Source organism: Macrobrachium rosenbergii, chromosome 36, assembly GCF_040412425.1.
Source record: "Macrobrachium rosenbergii isolate ZJJX-2024 chromosome 36, ASM4041242v1, whole genome shotgun sequence".
Lineage (NCBI taxonomy): Eukaryota > Metazoa > Arthropoda > Malacostraca > Decapoda > Palaemonidae > Macrobrachium > Macrobrachium rosenbergii.
In genome coordinates this window covers 29,171,897-29,199,184 of record NC_089776.1, presented here as the reverse complement: position 1 = coordinate 29,199,184, position 27,288 = coordinate 29,171,897, and the positions used below count along the sequence as shown (strand labels likewise).

At 36.9% G+C, this 27,288-nt stretch overlaps 2 long non-coding RNA genes across 4 annotated transcripts in view; one reads left to right on the top strand and one right to left on the bottom strand.

Annotated features, from left to right (window-relative positions):
- LOC136856525 (uncharacterized) overlaps positions 1 to 7,027 on the top strand; it is a 54,534-nt gene extending 47,507 nt beyond the window's left edge. For 2 of the 3 annotated variants that reach the window (XR_010858381.1, XR_010858380.1), the window contains exons 2-3: positions 4,596 to 4,861; positions 6,863 to 7,027. This is a non-coding gene — a long non-coding RNA (uncharacterized lncRNA). Of the gene's footprint in view, positions 1 to 4,086; positions 4,145 to 4,595; positions 4,862 to 6,862 lie in introns of all 3 variants that reach the window. The other variant, XR_010858379.1, reaches the window with a different exon arrangement.
- A 742-nt stretch (positions 7,028 to 7,769) lies between these two features.
- LOC136856524 (uncharacterized) lies at positions 7,770 to 23,728 on the bottom strand. Its single transcript, XR_010858378.1, has 3 exons — positions 23,630 to 23,728; positions 18,481 to 18,697; positions 7,770 to 7,842 (listed from the first exon to the last, which is right to left on the bottom strand). It is a non-coding gene; the product is annotated as an uncharacterized lncRNA (long non-coding RNA).
- Between the last annotated feature and the right edge of the window lie 3,560 nt (positions 23,729 to 27,288).

The window sequence follows — 27,288 nt, the reverse complement described above, 5'->3', positions numbered from 1 at the left end:
TTTTGGCACAGTAACCCTAACCCCCCTTCTGCTGAAGGGGGCATTCTCCAAAGAGACCTCAGCTATCTTCATGATGAGAATCTCGTACCTGAGTGACAATCCTCCTAAGGCGGCATTAATAACCTATATATTGAATTCACTGGTTAAAACAAACACTTCAGTACAAATATTTTGTTACTAAGTAGCATTTATACGTCGGATGATTTTCACTTTGCCCACCACCTGTTTTCAATGTGGGAATCAGCTATATAATTGAGAGGTAAGGCTCATTTAAAAAATGTAAATACTTAATTTAAGATTTTTTTTTAAATACCTCTCCATTATAAAAATTGCCCTCCCTACCTCCCCACATTCAAAGTGGACAGAAGTAGACTGCCATCAATTAGTGTTTGTACCTATTAGTCCCCTGGTGGGGGATGGGGGAAGTAGATGGGTAGAAGAAGGATATTCTTAGAAAAATTAGTATTCTCACTTTTCGTTTTAATCTGTCGAACTCCCGCTGGCGCAGAAGTAAAAGCTATCTAATAGAGAGGTATTTATATAATAAACAACTTGAAAAATTCAACTACCAAAATGTTACAGCTAAAGGAAATTATTCAGCCTTACCATCCTTACCTTATCTAACCTAACCTAACCTAGTTTTTCTGTAACTAATAATACATAGCATAAGCAGACCTTACTGTTTTTACTTTTCCTATAGTACCTGGCTGTAACTATCGTGTACAGTACATATCACATCTAACCTGCTATGACCTTTGGTTTCCTAACATTACCTTGGAAATCACCCATTGAAAACATCCTCCATAAACTGTTTAGTCCATTTTGATTTTTAGAGAATTTTTTTTCAGTCCCTTAAATCAGTTTTGAAATGTTTAAGTTATGAAAAACAATTCTTAAAAAGGATGTTGTTGTGAAGGATAGTGAGGGGTGGGATTGCATAATCTTGGTAGGCTGATTGTCGTTTTGAAGACCTGAGTGGACTGATCATCTCCTAGGTACCACATTATATGCAGTTTCAGTCAAAAGTAGAGTTTTATAAAGAAAATCCAATTGTAGCAGTGACAATAATTATGGGCCATAGATTAAAGCCAAGACCGAACTGGAGTTTTGACAGTACTTAAAGCAGCAAAGAATGCGTAGAAGTAATGGTATGATTAAAACCCTGTATATTGAGAAAATGCAAAAAAAATATTTATGGTAATTATGTTGAATTACAGGTTGAGGCTGGTAGTATTTAGGAAATGAGTTTGAGTTTGCGTTTCTTTCCTTTATGGATATAGGTGTGGTGTGCAGTGCTTGCATCATAAGTAGGTACTTGTACTTGTTGTTGAAGCTTTACTGTCTTATGTAGACTGCAGTTCAGACTGTGCAGTTCTTGGCATCCTAATGCAGTTCCCATTTGGGTTTTGATTATTGGCGTTTGTAAACAATCATTGACGGGCTTGATCCAGCTAACGGCTACATACGCACCACTTCTTGTTGCCGAAAGAAAAAGTTACTGGACAGAAATTTCACATTTTCTGTTCACAGTTGAAATACCTAGAGTTATAAAATCTCCCTCCAGCCCAACTTTTTCCATTATATGGCGTCAGCATAGTCACGTAGTAGCATAACCTCACTCCTTCCTGAGCCAGCACAGGAATCTATTCATTAAGGTGGTGTGAGTGACCTTGAGCTAGACTGATTTTATCCAGCATTCTATTGTTTATTTTTTAAGTATAATCCAATGCACTAGTCTGTGAAATAAGTGGGAGTAAAATATAAGGGATTACACTCTGATTGTGCCCCCTCAACATGGGACCACCTTGACATGATGAGGGGGGTCTCTTGAACCCCTGGAATTTTTTCCTGGGTTCGAGCCAAGGAGTCATATATATTAAAGTTATTGTAGAACTTTCCACCTTTGGTAAAATTTATTGGACCTGATAAATAGCAAAAGATATCATAGCAGGGACTGGGTTTATATCTGAAGGTAAACAGTGGGAACTGTGGTATGATCAACAACTACCCGATAACGTTTGGACCTGAGGGATATCAGATTGATAGCTCAAGGGCGGAACTATTTTGCAGGTATAATGATCTCGTCTTTCAGAGACCAGCAGGTTCAAAACGAAAGCAAGCAATTGGGCTGGAATGACTGACAAAAGGTGGCAAGCAAAGAAGGAGCAGAACTAAACCACAAACTACAACCTTAAGATTAATTATATATACAAAATAATATACGTAATGTACAAGTGAGTCAGGTCCAGTTACAAACAAATCAAATAAACATACAGATAATGAATTAATAACAAAGGCAGCAACAATCAAAACCCAAATAATTCAATCTTAAATAGTTCAATAAGCAATTCAAAGGCAGCATAACATTAACAAATAATACAATAGCAGCATAATACAAAACAGTCAGCATAACAGATGATACAGTAGTAGTAAAATAAATGTTACAGCATAACAAACAAAAAATCTAGCAGTTTAATAAATAACCGCAGTAAAATGAACAACACCCAAGCAGCACACCATAAAAAGAGACAAACTGGAAGAGTAGTCGTGACGGTCACCACTGTCAACGAGGATGTAGACAAACAGACGAACACGGTCGTGGCATCGATACAGCCACTGGCTGTGGAACAGGAGCACTTCCACAAAGCAGATAAACCCGGTCTAGTCGCCGAGACAGCCATTTGCTGCCAAAGGAACAAATCCTCACACAGATGGCCACGGTTGAGCCATCGAAACATCCTCATGCTGCCATCAGGGAAGCTGTCACACTAACAGACGAAGAGGTCCTCCACCTCCCGCCAAAAACAACAGGTAGGCAATACCTGCCGCCCATCCAAAGGACTCCCTGTTTCTGCTGCCGAGAAACCGATTCTCTGCTGCTATAACCTGACTTGCTGCTGCCGTAAACCTGGCTGACACTGCAAAAGAGCTGGCGGCAAACGTTGCCTTGCACCGGCAAAACAAAATCACAGGAGTGCAGGTACTGCAAACAAACAGGCCACACAAGGCTGTTACAAAATTAAATTACAGAAATACCGCGATACCTTACAGCAGGGCTGGGCCACGATTTCCAGGGGTGTCTGGTTCTGGGGATAGGACTCTTGTCACTCTATCCGGTTTTCCCATAATACGATTAGGTTGGGGATGATGTAATACCCTCGGTCCTAGCAAGAGGGTTTGGCTTACACTTGGGCCACTCTAATCGTGTTGTGCCACCCATGTGGGGTACGGAAGGGGGCAGACATTTGGGAGTCGGCTCTCACTTGTGCCTTTTTTAACAGTGACCTTTAGAATGTCTATTATAAACTCATTATTTATATCACTTCCATTTTCATTCATTCTCATCATAGCGTTGAATGACCCTATGGGCCCCAGTGCTTGGCTTTATGCTTAAATCACATATTCCATTCCATTCCATGAGTGTGGTAGCTGCTGATAGGAAAAGTAAGTATTGACTGGAGACAGACGAGGCTGACGTAACCTGCCAGCAAGTGCTTCAGAACACCTCAGAACTGCACATTGCAGATCCACACTCAGTAAAATCAGTGGCGCGCGCGCCCATGTGTGTGTGTGTGTGTGTGTGTGTGTGTGTGTGTGTGTGTGTGTGTGTGTGTGTGTGTTTTACCTTCTACGAAAGGCTGAACTGAAGTGCAAATCCTAAAATTTTCGAAATACAATGATGTAAAAGGGAAAAAAATCCTTTGATCTGTATGTGACTGTGTTGTGCTTTAGTGGAATCTAAAAATTTTATTAAATAAAAGAGAGAAATCCTTTGAGTGTGTGTGTATTGAACAGGGTTTGATATAATAAAGGATTATCAGTATTTTCGCATTAAAAACGATGCACTCAGCATAAAAGACAGGTTTTTTGCCGTTTAAGAAGCAGTGCACAGACTTGAAGAGCTAGAGGAGATGGACATAGCACAGCAACTTGTTTCGATTGATGTGGCTACGGTTATCATCTTCGTAGTCTGGCATCATATTAATGACAGAAAATGATTAGTCAGGTATCACTATTTCGTTTTTGACGTAAGCCATGCGTGGACAGTCAAGCCAATCGATATTTTTCTTTCTGTGATTTCCGCAGATTAGCAAAGGTGTCGAAAGGCTCGCTTCTGGAATCCCAGATCAGTGTTAATTTTCAGGTATTTTCATTTTCTTGTATGTAATTGCTAAATTAATCGACAGTTTTCACCTCTTTTATTTCTTATATTTAGCAGAGCATATCTAAGTCAACTATGTATTTTTCATGGTCTTGCATTTTTATAGCCAGGAGAATAACCCACGCAGTATTAAAATACTAGTATTTTTATAGCTTGCATGATGTATGCAAACAACTCTGGCCAACTTATATTTGACTCCTTATAGCTAAAGTAATATAATCACACTAGCTAGCAGGTCTTTCCTTGTACTTCCATGCATCCATACTGGAATCAATTGAATACTACTCTCTCTCTCTCTCTCTCTCTCTCTCTCTCTCTCTCTCTCTCTCTCTCTCTCTCTCTCTCTCTCTCTCTCTCTATGTATGTATGTGTGTGTGTGTGTGAACAGGGTGAAACAGTACAATATTTTTTTACCATTAAACTTTCTCTGCAGGAATTGGGTTCAAAGTAGCCCGGTATGGAGCCGATATACTTGAGAGCAGAAAATCAGACGACGTCGTCTTTTCAACGAATACATATCTGCTAAACCTTAATACCTGCAAGAGAACCTTTCGACATTTCTGCCACCCTACCGGAAATTGGTACGACTGCCGGGCTGGAAGTGTCCACGGTATCAGCTTGGTCTGGAACCTCGTAAAAGTGTTGAGAGTCATCATCGACGCATCCGGAGCCATCTTCGCTTTGTATGAGCAGTGAAAGGTGAGAGCCTCTCTACTTTGTTACTGATGACTCCTTTTTCCAACCCTTTCGCCTTTGGTTAGAATTATTTATGAAGAAAGAAATGTCAATCTTTCTCGTATCGTCATCGGTTTTCCTATAGAAAAGCAAATTACTGGTTTGCGATAATGTCTTTGGGGATTTCTACTGATAGAGGGTTAATGAATTTGAACTGTACTAAGCAATTTTAGATAAGATTCTTAAATGCCATGGCAGATTGCTCATTAATTAAGTTGAAAATATTTTTCACTGCCATTTCATGGCTATTTCTGCCTTCTTTATTTTCATATTTCATTATTGGTTGCTTTCGAAATGATTTCTTTGATGTTATTTTATGAATTCGTTGGAGACTGGCATTGACCTATCTTCTGAGTGACTTTGATACTTGGCATTCAACTAAGAGTGCTTACTTTCTGTATATTTATGTTGCGGAATGTATAGTAAAAAGAGTTTTAGGTATCTTTGCCTTAATGTGTACAAAGTTGGTGATTATGAGAGCTCTTTGCGGTTCATGGTGTTGGAAGCATATCTAGACTTCTTCTCTATGCACATAAAAGATGTATAACCTATTTTTCCCTCTGCATATTCACCTCAACATTTATACAAAAAAATAGCATTATTCTCTGTGCACATAAAAGGTCTGTAACCTGTCTTTCCCCCTCTGCGTTTTCCCCTCAACATTTATGCAAAAAATGGACTTAATCTCTATGTACATAAAAGGTCTATAACCTGTCTTTCACTCTGCAATTTCCTCTTAACATTTATACAAAAAAATAGACTAATTTTCTATGCACATAAAACGTGTATAACATGCCTTTTCCCCTGCAATTTCCTTCCAGAATTATACAAAAAATACCATTATTCTCTATGAACATAACGTCTCTCTCTCTCTCTCTCTCTCTCTCTCTCTCTCAAATCGCCTCTGTAAACCTCTCTCTTCCCCGCCACCCATATCAGTTTATCTCTCTCTCTCTCTCTCTCTCTCTCTCTCTCTCTCTCTCTCTCTCTCTCTCTCTCTCTCTCTCTCTAATTCTAGATCCTATTCCCTTTATATCTTTGTCCACGCACACATCTCCTTTCAAGTACTCCGTCTCTCCATTTATCTGTATCTCTCCATCTCTTTCTTTATGTCAATCTTTCACACAAAATCTGGTCTTTCTGCCTTTCAACAAAAAACACTCTGTGTCTTTCTTTCATTATATCAGTTTTCCCAAAGCGCACGCCAAATCATCTCGAAACCCTTTTTCACCATGCGTTGTTCCTCTGGCCTAATAAAGAAGAAAAACCCTCTTTCTGTGCACACAAAATCGTCTCTAAACCCACTTTCGCTATTCATTATTCCTCTGCTCTAATAAAAAAAAATATAGCCTTTTTTATACACACACCTCTCCCTTTCTCTCTTTCCCCAGATTTCCTATTTCTAGATACTATTCTCTCAATGTTTCTCTTAACTTTTGAAAAACAGCTTATTTTCCTCTGTTTCTCTTTCCTTCAGTTCTAGAAATTTATATTTGTCTCTAATTTTTTTCTAAAATTCTCCTTATTTGTTCAAAGTTTCTCATTATTTGTAGGTGTCAATATTTCTTTCAAAAACATCTTTTCTCTCAATACCTCTCTAGGCAGCATCTTGTCTTCTATATAAATCTGACTTTCAAATTTCTCCGACTGTCTAGTCATTTTCCCAATAGGTTGCATACAAAATACCTTCCTTTTCGTTCCTGTCTTATATAGTTCATCAGCATAGCATGACTAAGCAGTCAACAAAAGTTTCCTTACATAGGAACTTCTCCGCTTGTGTACATTACTAAGTAGAATTAGTATCTCTACAGTTCAGCCAGTATTCGCTAACAGTATGTAGCTAGGAAGCAGTATTAGCCAGTAGCTGGTGTTCCCTTGTAGTAGCATTACTCAACAGTATATATTGAGTTGTAGTATGTCTATTTGTGTTGCATTATTCAGCAGAAAGTTTTAATCTCTTTCCAGGAGCTATGGAGGCTGGGTATCTCATTCCTGGCCAGTCGTGGTGGTGGTGCTAAGGGCCTGCCAACGTTCTGTACCCACTGGACCACCTGCCTTCTTTGCCCATCTAACCCCCCTGGCAATTTTAACTATCTCCAAAATTCACTTGGAGATACTCTAGCTGGCAACCTTCCCTGGAGATACTCTAGCTGGCAACTCATGGCAACCTTCCCTGGTGCGTATATGTATACATAGAAGGTGAACTCAAGAAGCCCATCAGTCTCTAGTGAACCGGCACAGAAGCAGCAGGTATATGCTGCTGTCTTGGGCATCCAAGTTCTGTATGACCTCTGTGTGTATGACCTTTGGTTAAATAAAGCACTCAAATGCAGTCTGAATTATTCAATATACCATCCAGTAAAATTGATATCAGCATAGGTAAATTATGGATTACCATGAAAATACCATTTGATATCCTGAAAATACCATTTGATACCAGGATATAATTAAGTAATTATGAAAGTTTGATCATTTATTTACGCGAGTAGCATTACAATTGAGAACTACATAAGGAAATGCATTACAACGCCAAACCGGGCAGCTAGGGCCCCACACCAAAAAAAAAAAAAAAATTAAAAATTCTAAAATTTGGTGTATAAAGTTGAGGCGTCCAGAAAAGCTTTTTTTTAACTGCCCTGGATTACCGGCATCTTATTTAGGTTTCGAAGGTTACTGGCGATCCTCTTGCCACTTCCTCGTTCTCTTGATATCACCCCAGTTCTCCTCTATTTCTCTCTCTCGGCTGTAACTCTTGCGCTCTCTGGGCTGTAACTCTTGCTCTCTCTGGGCTGTAACTCTTGCGCTCTCTGGGCTGTAACTCTTGCTCTCTCTGGGCTGTAACTCTTGCTCTCTCTGGGCTGTATCAGGATCACTCTCTCTGGGCTGTAACTCTTGCTCTCTCTGGGGTGTAACTCTTGCTCTCTCTGGGTTGTATCAGGATCAATCTGTAAAATGAGAGATATTACTAAAAAACATTTCGATGAAGACAGTCCTTGAGCATTGCAACATCGTTTCAATGAAGAACATTTACTAAAACATCTCAATTAAAACATTTTCAACTAAAACAGTCTAAGCATTGCAACATCATTTCAATAAAGAAATATACTAAAACATTTCAAACATTCCGATGAAGACGACTGCAAGAGTCTCTAAGCATTGCATCATCAAGGCACTGGATAATCCCGGCGCTTGGCCTTCAAGACCTAAATTTCATAACCAATCAATTACATCATTTCAATGAAGACAGTAGTTACTAAAACATTTCAATGAAAACTACAAAAGTCTATAAGCATTACTACAGCACTTCAATGGCGTTAATTAGCATTACTAGGATACAACGTTTCAGTGACAGTTACTAAAAGATTTCAATGAAGACAACTACAAAAGTATGTCATTACACAGTCTTACTGAAGGTACAGAGAGAGAGAGAGAGAATTTGCAAAGAAAGGCCTATTTTTGTCCCCCTCCCCCAAAAAAAGCCTATTTTTGCAAAAAAAGACCAATGATTCAGCAACATTTTGGTATAATTGTGGACAGTTCAGTGTCTTGAAAAAGCAGTATTCCTAGAGAGAGAGAGAATTTTTGCAAAGAATGTCCTATTTAAAAAAAAAAATTATACAGTAACATTTTGGTATAATTATGAACAATTCAGTGTCTTTTAAAAAGCATCATTCCTAGAGAGAGAGCGAGAGATTTGCAAAGAAAACCCTATTAAAAAAAAAAGGACCGATAATACATCATTATTTTGGTATAATTATGGACAGTTCATTCTCTTTCAAAAAGCAGTATTCCTAGAGAGAGAGAGAGAGAGAGACTTGTGCAAAGAGAGTTGGATTTTCAAATGAGACAGCAAAATTGGAGCATGGTTTTTTTTATAATTATGACGAGTTTATAGTGTATTTTAAAGACAGCAAAATTCCTGTTAAAGAGAGAGAGAAAGAGAGAGACGTGCAAAGAAGGCTGAATATTCTCAGGAGAGACCATGATTAGAGCATGGTTTTTGTATAATTAGGGAGAGTTGATAGTGTATTTGAAAGAGCAAATTTCCTGTTGAGAGAGAGAGAGAGTGCCTGTGCTAAGACAGGCTGAATTGTAAACAAAGACCAAGAATACAACAATATTTTGGTATAATTATGGACAGTTCAGGGACTTAATAGAGTAGACTTCCAAGAGAGAGAGAGAGAGAGAGAGTGACCTTCAAAGGAAATAAATAAAAACTACAAAGTTTCCAGTGGAAAAAATTACTTAATATGCTTCTGTTGTAACACTGGAAGTTCAATAAAGAGAGAGAGAGAGATTCATTTTCGAAAGAACAAAAATACATTAACATTTTTTTATAAAGGACAGTTTAAAGTGTATTTGAAAAGGTGCAATTTCCTATAGAGAGAGAGAGAGCCTTTCAAGGAAATATAGGGAAATGCAAAGCATTATAAAGATTCGCAGGAAAAACTATTTAATATACTTCTGTCATGGCACAGGAAGTTCATTAAACACAGGAGAGAGAGAGAGTGTGTGTGATTTTAATTTTTTGTGATTTAAAAGCAAATTAACAAGAGGATATGCTTCTAATAAAGCATTTTTAATAAAATCATAACATAAGACAACTATTTTCAAACTGGGGACGGGTACTTTTGATTGTTGATTGTTACCATTCATATCAAGACTAGCTTATTCCTGACCCTACAGCAGTACTCAACTTTCCAGTGGTATTATGATTCAAAAATATAAAGATATAATTTCTGGAAAACTAAAAATTATGACAAAGCCCCTTAACTATACATTAAACAGAATTTGAGCCTGTTCCCACAAGGATTTAAACAGAATTTGAGTCTGTTCCCACAAGGATTTAAACAGAATTTGAGCCTGTTCCCACAAGGATTCCACTGTTGCAGAAAGACTGCACGAACTAAAATCATTACATTTTGTTGTTTTACGTGTGTCAACCGATGATCGTCAATAAGGACTAAGGAACTGTACTGGTGTACGTAAATTTACATGTACGCTGTGACTATGACGTATGAATTACATAAAATGAAGACATATAAAACTGAAATGTAAAAGAAGGTATTTTGTCAAACAGTTTGAAATATAAACGAGAGGAGACATATAAAACTGAAATTAGAAGAATGTATTTGCCAAACAGTTTCAAATATAACAAGAGGAAAAATACAGAGGAATCAAAAACAGTACATATTACTCCCTTACACAGATAGCCCAGAAGAATTTGCTTTGAAAAGAGGGTGAAAGCAGGGCAAAACAAATTATAAAGAAGGTAGGCAGCTATGTGGGAAGTGGTCAAAGTCAGCAGCTGAAAAGTCAAAGGAAGTCATACACTTGGGAACCAAAGGGACATTGCAAAGGTCATTCACTATTGTTTACAGCATGCCACACAAAAACGGTATTCCCACACAGGAGGCAATGCAAGTCACTCACAAATTTAGCCATAATTCATGCACTATCTAAAATAGACTGCCACTGGTCTTGTAATGGCCTGGTTCTCTGTTCTTGCCAGGTGGATGAGAATAGGATCAAGTGAAGATCTCAAAAAAAAAAACTTTTTTAGTCAAAGTTGAATGGGATAAACATCAGAATGCCAGGCTCAAGGACACATGGGCTGTAATCAAGGCCAGGAACCCAGAGAACTCGCAAAAGAGAAAAGTAAGGCTTCACTCTGAAAACAGTTATAAACCAACTTCTTGGAGGATGAGCAACAGCAGAAATGGTCACAAGGAACACACAAACCCCTCACCACTTGACTGAAACTCAGTTTTTTTTTTTAAAGGACCTTCCTATCTAAGGCATGCCCATTGGCAAATTACCTTTTGTCCATGACATATACTGCAGTTTCACTGCTCTTAACACAAAACTTAACTAGGCCATAACAGACATTCATGGGCTGAAGCTGGTATGAAATAAATCACTCGACTGAGAATTTTGAGGTCAGCAATTTCCGAGTAACTGGATGAAGAGATAGACTGACAGTCATGGAGTCGTAAGAGACGATGAAGGCCTATCCATTATGTTCAAGTACCAAAGTATTGCCTGTGAACACCAGCCATCATAGCCAAATTGCTGAAGACAATATGAGAACAGCACTCCTAACAGGGGCAACGAAGGCCAGCACAAACTTAAACATGAACACTAAAACTACTATCAGATGTAGATTGAAATACTTTTTCATCAAACATTCCATCAATGTAAAAAAATAGAAAAAGCTGTTTTAGAAGAACATATCTTGGCTAAGCTTTGTGATTCCCATTCAGATATGTGGGCTAGGATGTTAAGCATAACCTTTGGAGAGAGAAACAAATAATAAGGGCACTATTAGTATAAGCAGATTAACCAGACCACTGAGATCATTAATTTAGTTCTCATAGTGCTGGCCTGAAGGATTTACCTTTATCAATAATAAAGTTTAAACTTTACCTAATTTTAGCTAACAAAAATTGCATAACTGGGTTCATTGAAAATGGACTTTCAAAACAAATTTAACAAATTTCTTAATAAACCTGACATTTGCTGTCAATTATATTTTGAAATTCACAAAAATGATTTACAGTTAATTTTACTCTCTAGTCTGTAAAATTGAGAGACTGGATCGTGTAAACTATTCAACAAATATCCATGTGTCAAACCTGAGCGACCAATTCCAATTAAAGTCAAAATTACTTGTGTATGGCATTCCTTGTGAAATGAGGAATTCCATATTCAAACAATGGGTTTCATCTGCTATGCAAATTTGTTAGACATATTACTTGTGCCCTATATTTTGCCCTTTACTGATTGCAAAATTTTTGAAGATGTATAGCCTATAATCATTAATAGGAATATTTTTTTTATATATTTCATAGTCGTTGCAGCATTGGCTGCTTTACTTGGCTTCGTCATTTCCTTTAATACCTACACGGGTATAATAACGGAATCATTATTGTTGTTGACATAAGATCACTGATATGAAAGGGTATAAAACTGGACACGAGTATAGAACTCTCAACAATTCCACAATAAGAAGGCGTCATGTGCTTGGCAGTCAAAATCAGCATACATGAACAGACACAATTAGTGTCAGGCATATAAAGAAAGAGGACTTCTGTGGCTTATAGAGCATTATGCTATTTACATCAAATGATGAATGTGACAACAAAAGGTTCTTAAAAGACATGCAGTTAGTGTAACTATAAAAGACAATTTAACCAGACCAGAGAATTATCAATTTCTGTAGTAGTCTATTTTCCAAAATCTGAAATGTTGAATGAAGTAAAAACAGAAAAAACTGCTGTGTAGAGAGAAAACGTTTGTTTTACAATTTGATATATAAAGAATTCCCATACAAGGAGATTTGGAGTTTTGAATCAGATGAAACATCAGCATTTTGCATGTTCTAATGTGTCTACAGTGTTTAGGTGAATATACACGACTTTTGGATAAATTAACAAACGTGTAAAAACTTCGGACTTTATGGACAGTCCGAGGAGGTGGTGGTGCTTGTACTGATCTATAAGACAATTATCGCTAATGGACTCTATGGACAGTCCAAGGAGGTGGTGCTTGTACTGATCTATAAGACAATTATCGCTAATGGGGAAGTTTGAAGGAAGGTTATTTGTGAAGCAGTCTCCTCTTCAAGTACAACTACTTGAAACCATCTCTGCGTAATTTCAGTCCCAACAGGTCCTTAACTCTACAACTGTGGCTTATAGATGTTCTCACACAAAAATAACGATTTGGGAATGTCAAACTTAAACCATATTTACCAAATTCTTGGTTATAAAGTAGTTTGATGATACAAACTACTTCATTCTTTTCTAGCTGTAGGCAACTTCAAAGAGAGACAGAACCAGAAAATATACCTCATTTATCAATGAACTACAGTCCTCAGGTCTGAATATACTGTAAGCTGTTGAAGAGATTTCTCAACTAGAGAAAGCTCTAAAAACCGAAATATTTTCGGGAGAAAAGTAATAATTTGCAAAGCTTAAACGGTATAACTATGTTTACAATAATGATGATTTAGATAAAGGTTATTTTGCTTGCTGCATCCAATTACAGTATTTTGCACGTATTATCTCATTGTTATTGTATTACAGAATATAAACATGGCCATTGTACGCCATTTACATTTGATACTGTTTGCGTCCTCAAAAACCACAGTTGGTCTTGGTACTACCGACAGCTTCATTATCACTAGTTGCTAAAACATGATTTTTTCTTGTAAATTAACAAAGTTGGGTTTGAAACGTGCTCATTACTTTATTGTAAAAGCAGTAAGTGTGATTTCGCCAATTCCGGACATCACTTTCGCCTATAACCTGCAGCTTTAATTGATGAAGGAAGAATAGAAACGTATGTCATTTTTACTTAAGGAAGCCACCATTGAGAATCGGCAAGTTTTAACAACTTGTCTACTTGATAGTTAAGGTAAATGACGTCGCACTCAGCTGTTTCTCGATTCGGTTGGTCATGTCGGTACAGGTATATACAATTCTTCATCCGGAATTCTAAAAACCGGATTTTTTTTTAGTGGAGGACGGAGCATCATCGTAAGTATAGCGGTCGATGAAATGCAGAGAGAGAGAGAGAGAGAGAGAGAGAGAGAGAGAGAGAGAGAGATATTGCGGTTAGTTGTTACACCAACATATCGATTTGCAAACGTCGAATAATAGTTGTATTGAGAATAATGATAATTTTAATAAAACTGTTGTTTTACCGTATCTAATCATATTGCATGCGTTACTGTCATATTATCGTATTTCATGTTTTGTAATACGATAATATGACAGTAATGCATGCAATATGATTACAGTAAAACAAGTTTTATTAAAATTATTACTCTCAATACACCTATTATTCGACTTTTGCAAATCGATATGTTGGTGAAACAACCTAACCGGGGCAATAGTGCTCTCTCTCTCTCTCTCTCTCTCTCTCTCTCTCTCTCTCTCTCTCTCTCTCTCTCTCTCTCTACCGGGGCAATAGTCTCTCTCTCTCTCTCTCTCTCTCTCTCTCTCTCTCTCTCTCTGCATTTCATCGACCGCTATACTTAATGATGCTCCATCCTCCACTAAAAAAAATCCTGTTTTTTAGAATTCTGGATGAAGGATTGTATATACCTGTACCGAAATGTGCCATTTGCATTCTGGTTTTGTTTACATTCTTGAAATCATCAGCTGATTGCGTTTTGCTGACATCATCACTATCTTTAGTTGCCGAATGAAACTTAATTCAGAGAGAGGCGTTTCTTTCGTCAGTAATCAAATCTGGGTTTAAAAAGTGCAACTACTTTTTATTTATAAACTCAGTAAATTAAATGAAGCACCTGAGTGATTTGGTCCATTTCAGACGCTGCTGAATAAAAATGCATTTGATTTTTTATTTATGGAATTACATTGAAAATCAGCAAGATTTTAACAAGACAACTGTAACGCAACTCCTAGTAAATGTGTTAGTTACGGTAACTATCATCGCCAAACAGCTGTTTTTCGATTTTGTTGTTCATGTCAATACCTGATTTTGTTTATTCCAGTGATTTGCATGCAGTAGCAAGTGGCTGTCAATTGTAAAAATAGTAATGAATTCTTACATAAACCACAAATTTGGTAAGAATGGTTGAATCTATGCTGGTTCACGCTTAACCTACTACTGGACTTTCGCTCCTAGGCCTAGTTAAAAGCTGGCTTGCGTAAGCCTTATCGGTGAAATTACCGAAAATGGGACATTCATATGAAGCCTAACCTAGTACAATGTACTAAAAAGAGACCTGCACATTAAACATATCCACACGTAATCTAACGAAAACGCATCTCTCACTATACATATATATAATGAGGTCATGTTTTGGGACATTTTTAAGGATCTCATGATACACGAGATCAGACGTTATGTAATTATGCACGCAAATTACGGTTCTTTTCGATGCTGTGTATTTTTTAGCTTTACGGTATGTTATTGTTGGAAATGAAATATGCTTGTGTACTTAGGAGAAACCTTCACTTCTGAAATCCGAAAAAATACCAAAACCGAAACACTGCTTGCCCCGGAGGGCTTCAGATAAGGGATTGTGAACCTGTAACATTCAAAGTTCAGCAACTGATACCAAACTGTGCTATAATTTAATTCAGAGTAACCTAGTGGTGAAGTTGCGTAACTACTTAAAATCACCAGACAGATGGGGAGATGGAATATTGTAAGATGTTATCTTCATACTAATCATATAGTCTACTGAAGCTTGGAAAGTCTTACATTATAATATTATATTTTCTGAAACTGACCAATCCGGTAGCAGTCAAAATGTATTCCATACAACGGTACGTTAAACAAAAACCTACGCATCACAACTACAATCATTCTGTAAAACGATACTTCTGTATTCATTCCATAAAAATCAAAATTGGTAAGTTGCAGGAAAGGGAGGGAACATGAGGTATCAGAGATTTGGTTCTACAAGGTAATGTATGTGCTTATATGGTAAGTGTGATGACAGCTAAAAAAGAATTAATATGCATGAATTAATCTCATTCGTCTTTAGACATACAAGCAGTTCCTTAATTACAAAACTGTCATCTCTCGAGTCTTCACACACACACACACACACACACACACACACACACACACACACACAAAGAATGATAAAAGGATAAACTTTCAAACTAGATCTTTCAACTCATCCACCTTGTTGGAAGACCTAGAGTACCTTAGCTATTTACATATCTTCATTACTTCTTGGAAGATGATTTCCTAACATATATAAAAAAAATTCTAGAAAAAATCCAAAACAACAGAACCCAGTTATGTTAACTTAACTGACTTCATAATGAACAACTCAGAGTTATATAATACAAATGAGATTGAGTTTATAAAGCATGGCTTTCAAATTTAGCGGTCTCTGGACAGCTTCAGTATTCTTTTGGCCACAGACAAACAGAGGAGTGGTTAGAGGTGGGAGTATAATGAAAGATTTTGTGTTTGTATATCTAGAAAAATGGAAATTATCTTGAAAATCTTCCAGTCGTTCTTTTGAAGAAACAAACTCTCATCATGTAACAGAGTTGTTCCATAAACAGGAAAAATGTCTCAACTGGAGTGGATTTTTCACCTAGAAATCTCAGTTTCCCAGTCAGTTGGTGTGTAGGGATGGGTTATTCCTGTAACCTCCTGTCTATCCTAGCATACGTGATGCTTCAGGAGACAGAAATCTTTACCAGTGTGCGGCATGATGGTACCTCACGCTATGAAAAATGGATGACTTAGGCCCTTATAAAGGAAGACTAACTCAGAAGGTAGTATAATTTCACTCCATAAATCCAGGCATGCCCAGCAAAACCATCCCATATTTGTTTATAAGAGGATTGAGAGAGTTGCATTTACCAACTGACTAAAGTCAGACATAACCAGCAAGAATATGGCAAGTGGCTGCTGGGAGGAAGATGATAAGAGGGAAAGAATACCAGTCACCTTTTCATTAAAGCCATTCATTACCATAAACCTTACAGAAGATGCTATCAAGTCCAAATGGAGTTAGGTAGTCTACATGTGCTGAGCAGCCGCCACAGGTTCTCAGGAAGACATTTCCAAGGATATGTGGGCAACGGCCAGTAGGTACAAACAGTGAAGGCTGTTTAATGCCATCAAACACCTATCCACATTATTGAGATACTGAAAATGTCTCTTGAAACCTAGGGATGGAGCAATACCCCTGATTGTGAGAGCTCTAACACAAATATTGAGTGATAATTTGTCTCCAACGACCCCTTCAACAGGGACTGACACTCTGGTCTCAATGTTCTCAACCTCTACAGGTAGTACCATTCAACCTACACCAGACATACAAGCATCTTGTCCTTAATCATTATCAAAGTCTCAAAGGGAGGGGATCATAAAGACCCATAACTCCTGGAGAGGTAATGCATTTTGTATTATTGTAATAAACTCAGGTATAAAAGAAATCTAGAGTGATCCCTACTCTTCTAACTGCCACAGTAAGAGAGACGACACAACTCACCTACTCTTTTCTGATGTCAAAGGTAGCAGGAAAACAATATTAAGTGCTACATATCTTTTCGAAGCTCACCTCAGGGGCTTGAAAGTTATCTGGGAGAGGCTCCAATTGACAGGATGGGGGGCAAAACTATTTGAGACTCCTTTTAAGCGTGAAAATCTCTGCAGAGGTGGAGAGATCTCTGTCCTTCAGATGTAACTTTTAAAAGGCCAGAGTGGTAGCCCTTAACTGCATGTAATGAGAGGAGTTTACTGCCAGCCCTTGTGAAGGGCTGGCTTCCTAACTGCCTGGTTTTTGTTCTTTTGGTCCTGAGAGGAAGGTGAGAGGAAGGTGAGGAGAAGGGAGACAATGAAGAGGAAGCGAAAGAACGAGCATGCTTTTTTTTTCTCTTTCAAACCTGGTTCATCTCCACCCCAACCTCAACAACGCACAAAAACACAGGACAGCAGCAGGAGCTGACTTAGTAGCTTACAACAGCTACTTGGCAGTCAAATTTTTGGGGGAAAGCCAAAGCCAATACAATCAGATCTTGATACGAGCTCCTAGTCTTTATCGAATCCTCAATATAACTGAAGTGAGTTCGTCTTGATTACGTTGGGAATACCCCATAGACTGTAACAACTTTGTTGCTAGGAGTTGTCTCAATAACATACTAAGAATGGGCAGGGAAGAGGTTACTAAGACAGGCAGGGGAGAATCCCTCCATCTTACTACCAAACACAGAACGAGAAGCTGGATGGCTTCTACCTTCCAGTGGTTGTGTGAGGCTGGGGGAAAGGGGGTTAGACACTGAAACGAGAAGTGGGGGGTATGGGTTGAAGCAAGCACATAAGGGAGCAGAGAAGAACAAACCATACACAGGTTACAGTTGGCGAACATTCCTGATCCCTGCACAACATACACATACTGTAGGGTTAATGGCAGATGTACACATAAGCAGTATACACATACACACACGCACACACACACGCACACAGTCATATCCACGACATCTAACTTACTCTGACCAGTCTTACAAGGAGAAGAGTTACCAGGCACCATCATTCCATGCACAAAGACAACAGCCAAAATAAAAAAGCAAGCCACAATTTCGAACAAATCAACAACAAAAACACTAGGCAGGAATGCTTAAAAAAAAATTGTGCTTAAGACAACAAGAAGTATTTCTTCACAGTACACCAATTAAACAAACTGAAGCTGCGCAAAAAAAAAAAAAACGTGTGATTACCCCAGGACCCACTGGATTACCCATACCTCGCATGAGATCCCATTAAATCTGGAAGCCTGGTTTCGAAGCTTCAACAATCGGTCCAGCTAAGAATAAAACAAAATATGAGGGTTTGTATCTTCGTATAAACACTGTTAGCTCTCCTTTTGTGGGGATATGTTCCTAAAGATATTGTGTAAGTGGAAATTGTGTAAAGAAATCATAATTTCTACATAAGAATAGTAATAAAAAATGTTAGATTTTGAAATAGTGGGAAACTACACCCTTTTTTGGGTTTTGATAAGAAACATTATGTGCAGATCATGAGTAATACATTATATTAAAAACACAAGTTTTCACTGTCCATCAGTATGGTCTTACCTTCATTCCCTTTGCTCTCCTTCCAGTTTGTGCCACCGGCTCATGCAACGGCTCCTCATTTCCCCCAAAACAATGACGTAAAAGTGGGGTTAAGTTCAGAGGCAATGGAAGCTCTTCTTTTTATTGGATACTGATAAGCAGCAGCAGCAGGGAAAATTTCACTTGTGCTTCTTCTTGCTTCTCTTAACGTGAGGAATTCGTGTAAGTGGACCACCATCTGTAATCAGAGCCCATGTTAAAATAATGTGTAATTACAAACCAAGCAAATGGAATATTTCTTTAATTTTCATCATCACTTTTAATTACTCCTGTCTTCTTTCATGTGCACATATATGCCATAGCCTATCATGGTACATTGTATTATACAAAACTAGATTAATATAGTGCAGTAATTATTTTGATGTGTGAATGATAGCCTAATTTTTGACAAGTAACATTGCCTAATCTTTGTATTGCGGGTTGGACGTGCAACAACATAAACCCACAAGCACATAAAAATTATTACGAATCACAAAATGAACTTCATTTATTCACTATAGCCATAACTTGGATTAAAGAATGAGTAAATTATATATAAAATGCTGCGAAACAAGCAGTGGAAATTTGAAACTGGTGACTACAGGAGTTTACTGAAGCTTAACTGGTATAATTGCTGTTTCTGTGTTTTAAATATATGGTACTATGATTAAAGACAATGATCAGGCTTCAAAATAAGTACAAAATCAGAATTCTGTTTCACTCAGATGAAAAACTTGAAAACAGATAATTTTGACAATTATCAGTAATATATAATTGACATTGCCCACCAGTATAAAATATTGCGATATCTTCTGATGCTTGGTACTGAAAGAATGATAGTTATCTACCAACATTACTGTTCGCTAAATATTTTCTCACAATAACACCAGTTCACAAAATACCAGAAAACAAAATATCGATTTTTAACACACCTTGTAGACAAAATTAACATCAGCATCAGTTAATATCAACACTACAAACTTAATGTGTTTCATCTTAAACATGGAAAACTATGATGATGAATCTGGATGGAACAAGGATTCTGATGTGCTTGTTTTACAACTTACTTAAATTACAATAATCGGCTTAGGATTTCTTTCAAGAACAATTTTAGGTGATTCAGCAATCACTCAGTCTTTCTGCAAGCTTGCCCACTATAAAATAGCACCATCAGATGATATCTCGTTAGAATTCTGTATCTATTCCTTTACTGAGGTAGAAGGGGTTAACTCTAAATTCTATCTGTATAACATTGGTGGCTTTGGCTTGTACTCTCAAATACTAAAGTTCTGCTCTGATTTACTCAACATCCCAGGAATACTGGCATATAAATAAACTTCACCAATAACCTAGGGGTAGACAAGTTTGACAAAGGATAATTTCCTGTAGGTTTCTGACACAGGCAGACTAGGCGGTAAATGTGAAAAGTGTAACAGATATGGTTAAAAGGCCAAGTTTGTAAGGCAGAAGCATCCTTTTAGAGATTACAGTAACAAATTAAGCAGAACAGCTAAAATAACACTACGCCCTAAGTTACCTGTGAAATCTGATGGACAAATCAATAAACACAAATAGGCTTGTTATAAAGAGTCCATTAATTCACTGAATCAATCCCTGAGCTTAGGCTAGACTTACATCTAGCTGAGAGGCTAAAATTATAACTACCACAGCCTACTCTAAGTCTGGGCACTTACTAAGCTAAGGTAAGTTACTTGACTTCTTTAACTATGAACTAGGATTGGCAATTATGACTTGGTTTAGCCTTGTGTCAGCCTGGCTTCCTAGTCTACCTTAACCAGGCATAGCATTTTTGGTTATGGAAAAGCCTAAAGGAAGGTTTTCCGATAAGGGCCAATCAAGCAAACAAGTCTAGCCTGCTTGGGTAACAAAGCATATTGTATGCCAATTCATGATAAGGCTTCTGAGTAGTATGTAAAATGCTAAACAGCAGCTCTATTGGATGAGAGTAACAGCTGTTCAGCATGTCTTGAAGCCTCTAAAAACATTCATCAATCAACTGTTAAGTCAATGTTTTTGCTTTTTTGTGGCCAAAGTTTATCCAAGTTAGCCATTAGGCTTATGTGAACCCAGTTATTCATCACTATTCTTCCTTACTTTATGACTGATGAACTACTGCACCCTAAATGGCCAGTTATGTGATCCTGAGAATTTTTAACCAACCAATTGTATGCCCTGTCAACCTAGGTCATATCCTAGTCCTAATGTTCCTTCAAATTAACCAATAAAAATGAAGCAAAACAATATGATTCATAAGCCTGCACATAGCTGTAGTAAGATCCAGATTCAGTATTTTCTGTTCCAGCCTCTACAAGGGAAGCATGAGATGTAAATGTTATTTTTCTTATTTTACATGCTTTTATTTAACTTGACTTTTGCATCAGTTTGGGTCAAAACTTGTAACTCAATTTTCGATCTGTTCCCTTCATCCGATGTACTTGAAATTTTGCATGGTTACTCAATCCCTATGATAATACAACCTTCCATGATCAGTATGTCAACAGTGGGTAATTCTAAGCCGGCTGTTCGCGGTGAGCTAGCCTATGGCAATTGACATTTTTAAAGAATTTAAAATAATATTTTGTCAGTCGGCTGTAACTAAAATGTAACTGACCCTTGAAAACTGCACATCTGTACCAGTGGGTCGCACACAGCTCAAGGGTAAATTACAGTTTAGCAGCAGGCGACCGGCAAAACATTACCTTAAACTCTTGTAAAGCAAGTAAAATAACATATAAAAAAGTCAATTGCCATAGTCTAGTTCCACTGCACACTATTCGAAGCTTTCGTAAACAGGAAACAAAACATTACCATTTCCACTTTCAACTTGGGTGGCCTTTAAATGTCGCCATGGCAGAACGGCGCTGCAAGCCTTATCTGCATTTTTAAAGATTCCTGGCAAGCTCGTATGTTCTAGCAAGAGGTAATTACTTTAAATTCTTGTTCAGCAAGTAAAATAACTCAGGAAAACGTCAATTGCTAGTCTCTCACAGCTCTCGCTAAGTGCAGAAAACCGGCAGCTGCTGATTGGTGAACTGAAAGCTAGGGCATGCGTGTTAAGGCTTAGAATCAGTTGTACTAGTAATGAATAAAAAGTGCCTTTGGAATGGTTCCCACTATCCATTTATTCACCCTTCTTTTAACACTTGTTTTTCGTGTTCCAAATGACATATATAACAGGAAATAAAACAATAAGGTACCCAAACCTTTTCCCAAGTTATTTACCAGACCAAAAACCCCGAATTCTCAACGGGTCCCCTTATTGTTAGCTATTCTCGAAAGGGTTTTACCACACCGGTTCCAAGATAACTTGCAGCTTAATTACAGCCAAGTGACAAAATATTACTTTAAATTCTTGTTCAGCAGGTAAAGTTTTATAGAAAAACAACTGCCATAGCCTAGCTCACCGCGGACAGTCGGCTTAGATCTACCCAGCAGTGACCTCTAGTGACATTACAGTGACCTCTCCCAATACCTGAGGATTTGTAGGAAAATCTTTGGATTTTTCATACCTTCTTTGACTTGGTAGACTAAGTTAATAACTATACGGGTTTTCAAACCACCTTTGGCTCGACACGATATCACTTTCAATTTCGTTAGCTACAATCATAAATCGGTTACAATTTCTGTCCAAACCAAAAAATATAAAAGAAAACATTTTTAAAGCACGCTTTCATTAAAGTGCAGAAAAAAGTAAAAATATAAATTTTTGAGACATCAGAATTTTCTTACAATTAATCATGTCTACAAAAATAAAAGCATGGGCACCAAACGTGGAATTTCTTGTAGCATTACCTTCCATGTTTGGCACTCACACTTTTATTTTTGTAGACTATGATTAATTGTAAGAAAATCCTGTAATGTCTCAAAAAATTATTTTCTACTTTTTTGTGCATTTTAATAAAAGTTAAAAAATTTTATATATTTTTTGCTGTTTCACATGTAAAAAGTCAGTGCCAAAGGAGCCCCACTGTACCACCACCTACTTACATGTAAATTTGTGTTTGTTATTGGTAGGTTATATGAAAGGTGTGTATACCTTGCACACTTCTGGAAATAATTTATAATGTTTATCCACTCAAAAGCAGCCCAACACCACCTGCAGAACACATCATCTTGAGCCAATATAGTATGCCCCTGCTCCTAGGACTTCCACAATTATATAACTCCTAACAAAAGTAAGTTCGAGACAAACAATTTTAACCTGACTGATTCTTTTTTTTTTTTTTTTGATAAGACAAGCAATCCATTTGTTGACTTTTATAAGTCAGTAAGGTAATGGGATAAAGTGAGGCTTTTGACATTCTAACCTAATTGTGGGTAGCCTTGGCTAGTCCACTTGTCCGCACAAAAATCTCCCACCCAGTGTCCTATTAAGTCTATATTTCAACATTTATTTGGGGCATTCCCCCACAACCATCAAGGTAAGGCACAGCATCCTAGGTAAAATCAAGGAGTGCCCCCTCCCAAATGCTCGTTTGACCCAGTCCCTCACTGAGATGGTATCCTGAGCCGATGCCCATTATTTTGCCTATGACTTTGACTAAGGCAAGACAATTGTTGACTTTTTCACATGCTTTCATGTCATGGGGAACTGGGGTTCCTGGGGAATGAAAACCCTTTGTTAAGTAGGATAAGGTCACGGTACCCTAGGCTAGTTGAAGGTTAGGTTAGGATGTATCACTAATGAAATGGGACTGGTGTTTTTGGTTGGTTTCGTTTTAATTTCATCACTACTGAAATAGTCTCCAGATTATCACAGAACTTGCCATTGGCTATTGATGTTTCTTGGCGTCTGGCGATTAGCCTAATGGTAGGGGCACGTATCTCGATAATAATGTCTTAATTCTGCTCTCGAAAAGCAGTACCCTAATTCTTGAACAACGCCATGAAAGGCTCTGCTCCTGCAATATCGATTACTTACCTACCGGCGCAAGCCTTAGTGTAAGGTAGCCATCTTTCATATGTCTGTGATATAAAATACGTTTTTCACGATAGTTTATCATATAAACTGAAAAACAAATCACTTTCCCGTAGGTTTATACCACTAAAAAACCTCAGCACTATCAATGTACAATAAAAAACTTTAAACTATAAAACAAAATAAAATTACCAGAACGGTTGTCTGAATGTCGGCGCCTTGATATGGATGGAGGATGTCTTGAAGTCCAACAAAATCACGTGAATCAACTGAACTTGAGACGATGGTTCCAATAATATCCTGGGAAATCTAAAGAATATTTCGGTTCTTTTTTCACTAATCTCATTTTGTTTTTAGTTATCTTATCTATCTCATCGGGTATAGTAATATTATTTGTAGTGATGCTCGAGTAAAAATGAATTCAAAACCCTTCGGTAAGATGCACAGTTGGGCGAAAGACACTTAAGCTGAAAACTCTCCATTTTCTTTGAAAATTTTGGAATTTTCTCCATGAAATGGATTTAAATATCGGGTTTTAAAGATGAAATTTCATTTTCCACCCTCAACACTATTCACGGAAACGACTTATAAAAAAGCAGAACCTTTACTGGCTTTGATAAATAAGGAAAAGCGACTGACAAGATTTGGAATTTATAAGAAAGGGGAAAAAGATGGTTGCCATATTTTTAACTACACAGTAGTGTAAGTTTTATTATACATGATAGATTGTCCAAATAATGTAGATGAATTGTGGTTTAAAAGTAATAAATACTTTTCCTAACTGCAATCTGAGCAAAAAAAAAAAAGCCATCGTTTCCCTTTTTCTGTATAAAATAGAAATTCATTGTGAACATACATTTGGTTTTATATAATAATTTGAATGTGTTTTTGAGTATGCCAGCACGGGCTCTTGCTCATAGAGCAGCCCGTAAAACAACCAGGTACCCATCCACAACTTAACTGGGTTGACTGGCTGGAGACTGGCCGGGAATCGAGTAACAGACCTTGCAAATACAAGCTGGTGTTCACTAACAACACACACACACACACACACACACACACACACACACACATATATATATATATATATATATATATATATATATATATATATATATATATATATATATATATATATATATATATATATATATATATATATATATATATATATATATATATATGTGTGTGTGTGTGTGTGTGTGTGTGTGTGTGTATGAGATAGAAATAATCAACACACAATCACGTGTGGAACAGAAATAGATTTCTGACTCACATCAGATCGAACCCAGGTCTTTCAATTGGAAGGCCTAGTGGGCAGCGCCCTTGCCTTTCAATTGAAAGACCTGGGTTCGATCCTGATGTGAGTCAGAAATTTATATATATATATATATATATATATATATATATATATATATATATATATATATATATATACACACACACACACACACACACACACACACACACACACATATATATATATATATATATATATATATATATATATATATATATATATATATATATATATCGAAAGACGCACCTAAGACATTTACATCTCCCTTTCATCGGTATCTCATCTGCATATGAAATTTCCGGAATAAGCACAATGCAACAAGTGCAAAGTCGAGTGGAAAAACAAAGGCTGGAATTTCCATACGAGTACACCAGAAAACTGTTAAATTCAAATTTGATGTAAAATAATATCATTCAAGTAAGAGAAGTTGTAGCTCTTTTACAGTAAATAAAAAAATAGGGTACCATCTGAAAAAAATATCTATATATATATATATATATATATATATATATATATATATATATATATATATATATATATATATATATACCGATCGGGAAGATAACTGGTAACAGTATGTCTTCATGACCCTTCAAATGAAAGGTCACATACTTTTGATAGAAATGAACTCAATGAAAGAATCTCCAACAACGTTTGCTACAAAATGTAATATACTTTTTGGCGAAGAGTTTCAGAATGATTCCAGAACTGGAAAAAAAAATTATATATATATATATATATATATATATATATATATATATATATATATATATATATATATATATATGAGTAGTTTCATACAATAGGCGGGTAAGAAATGTAGAAATGGGCTTCATCATAATGTGAATTTATCTTTCTATACAGATGCTCTTAATTCACGAGCACGATGGTCCAAATCAGCAGGAATGCATAAAAGAATATAAATAGCGAGAGGAAGGCTTGTAGCTGAAAATTCAAGAAATATCTTTTGTGTAAGCTGTTCGACAAAAGTATTTCGTTGCCGGATTTTTGCTGCGGAAATCGTGTTACGAAGCAAACAGTAACCATTTCTGATTCATATTCCAGCTTCGTAATTACCGTCAGTTTTCGATAAAAACAAACCGTCTATTGAAAAGGAGTTGAATGAACTGCAGATAAAATTACCCTACTTGCTCCCCTACTTTAAAAGGAAGGCGACCTAACATTATAATAGCCCATTGTTTTCCTAATTCGCGGGAATAAAAGACAGAAAGTATATTTAATGTTTTAAAAGATTATTTATTAAAAGCAGTATAATGCTCTCAGTAGGGTAGTGTCGTCAATAAATGTCAAATATATTCTTGAATCTTAACTCAGTGTCAGTCTACAATAACTTGGAGTCAGTGAACTGATTTTCTATTTTTTTTTTATACAGGAAATTGTTTTCCTAAGTATTTATCTTGAATGCTTAATCTTAATGGTATATGGAACGCATCAACAGAATATAATTAATAAACACGTCAAGTTTAAGGATGTAATAGCAACAAAAAATAACCTTTTCATTTAATCAATTATTACTGAACAGATTGATTAGAATGACTCTGTAAAACACAGTACCATATATACAGCGCAGAGGAGATAGTATAACATTAACTGCACAAACGACTGTTCAAAGAGAAATCTCCTTTCCGGGACACAGAACAGGCGTTTAACCTAACCACGACAGCAAATAAACTAATCGGTCAGGACCATCATTAATTGAATCAGCACAATGTAACTGCTGGTGGGCAGTGACTGGATTAAACAACCTCAGCCTCTGAAAAGACTCATAACTTGCTCTTCAAAGCCTCATCGTCGAAGACGGGTCTTGGACTACTAACCACCAGCAATCATGGAGAGACGGAGCTCCCGGGAATGCGGTTAATTCTCTCAGCAGTGGATTACGCCGGATAGGCAGCCAACAGGTTGCCACTCAAGGAACGTCCCGATGGCCTCGCAATGAGGTAATAATTGAGTGTAGAAGAAGCTTGAACGTTGATTTAAATGCAAACATTTAAAGTGACGCGTGTTTCTGTATTTATAAATGAGCATTCAGCATGTTTACATACTCGTACGTATACAGACATGTTGAAATAACATTTTGTAGACATAAAACCAGATACAAACAGATGAAATATGCATTTTGAAAAACAAAAACGTGTAAATATGTGTTTCTGGTTATGCATTTCATAACCCATTTCCCATGTGATTTTCTTTATTGACAGTGAAACTCGTCTCAGTGAACTTTTTATTAATAATAACTGACTTTACTAATATCAATTACGAGTTCTCCTAGTTCTCTACATTTATCCCCATGAAGCTGGTAAGCAATATAATGAGCGAATCGTTATTTTGAAATCTTGAAATTCTCTGACCGCGATTTTGTAGAATAGGCAGAAGTGAACTTGAGAAACATCTGCCTGGTTAATCATTGTGTACATGAACGACTTTATATATACAGTACACATATATGTGTGTGTGTGTATAATGTATGTATATGTGTACATATATACATATATATATATATATATATATATATATATATATATATATA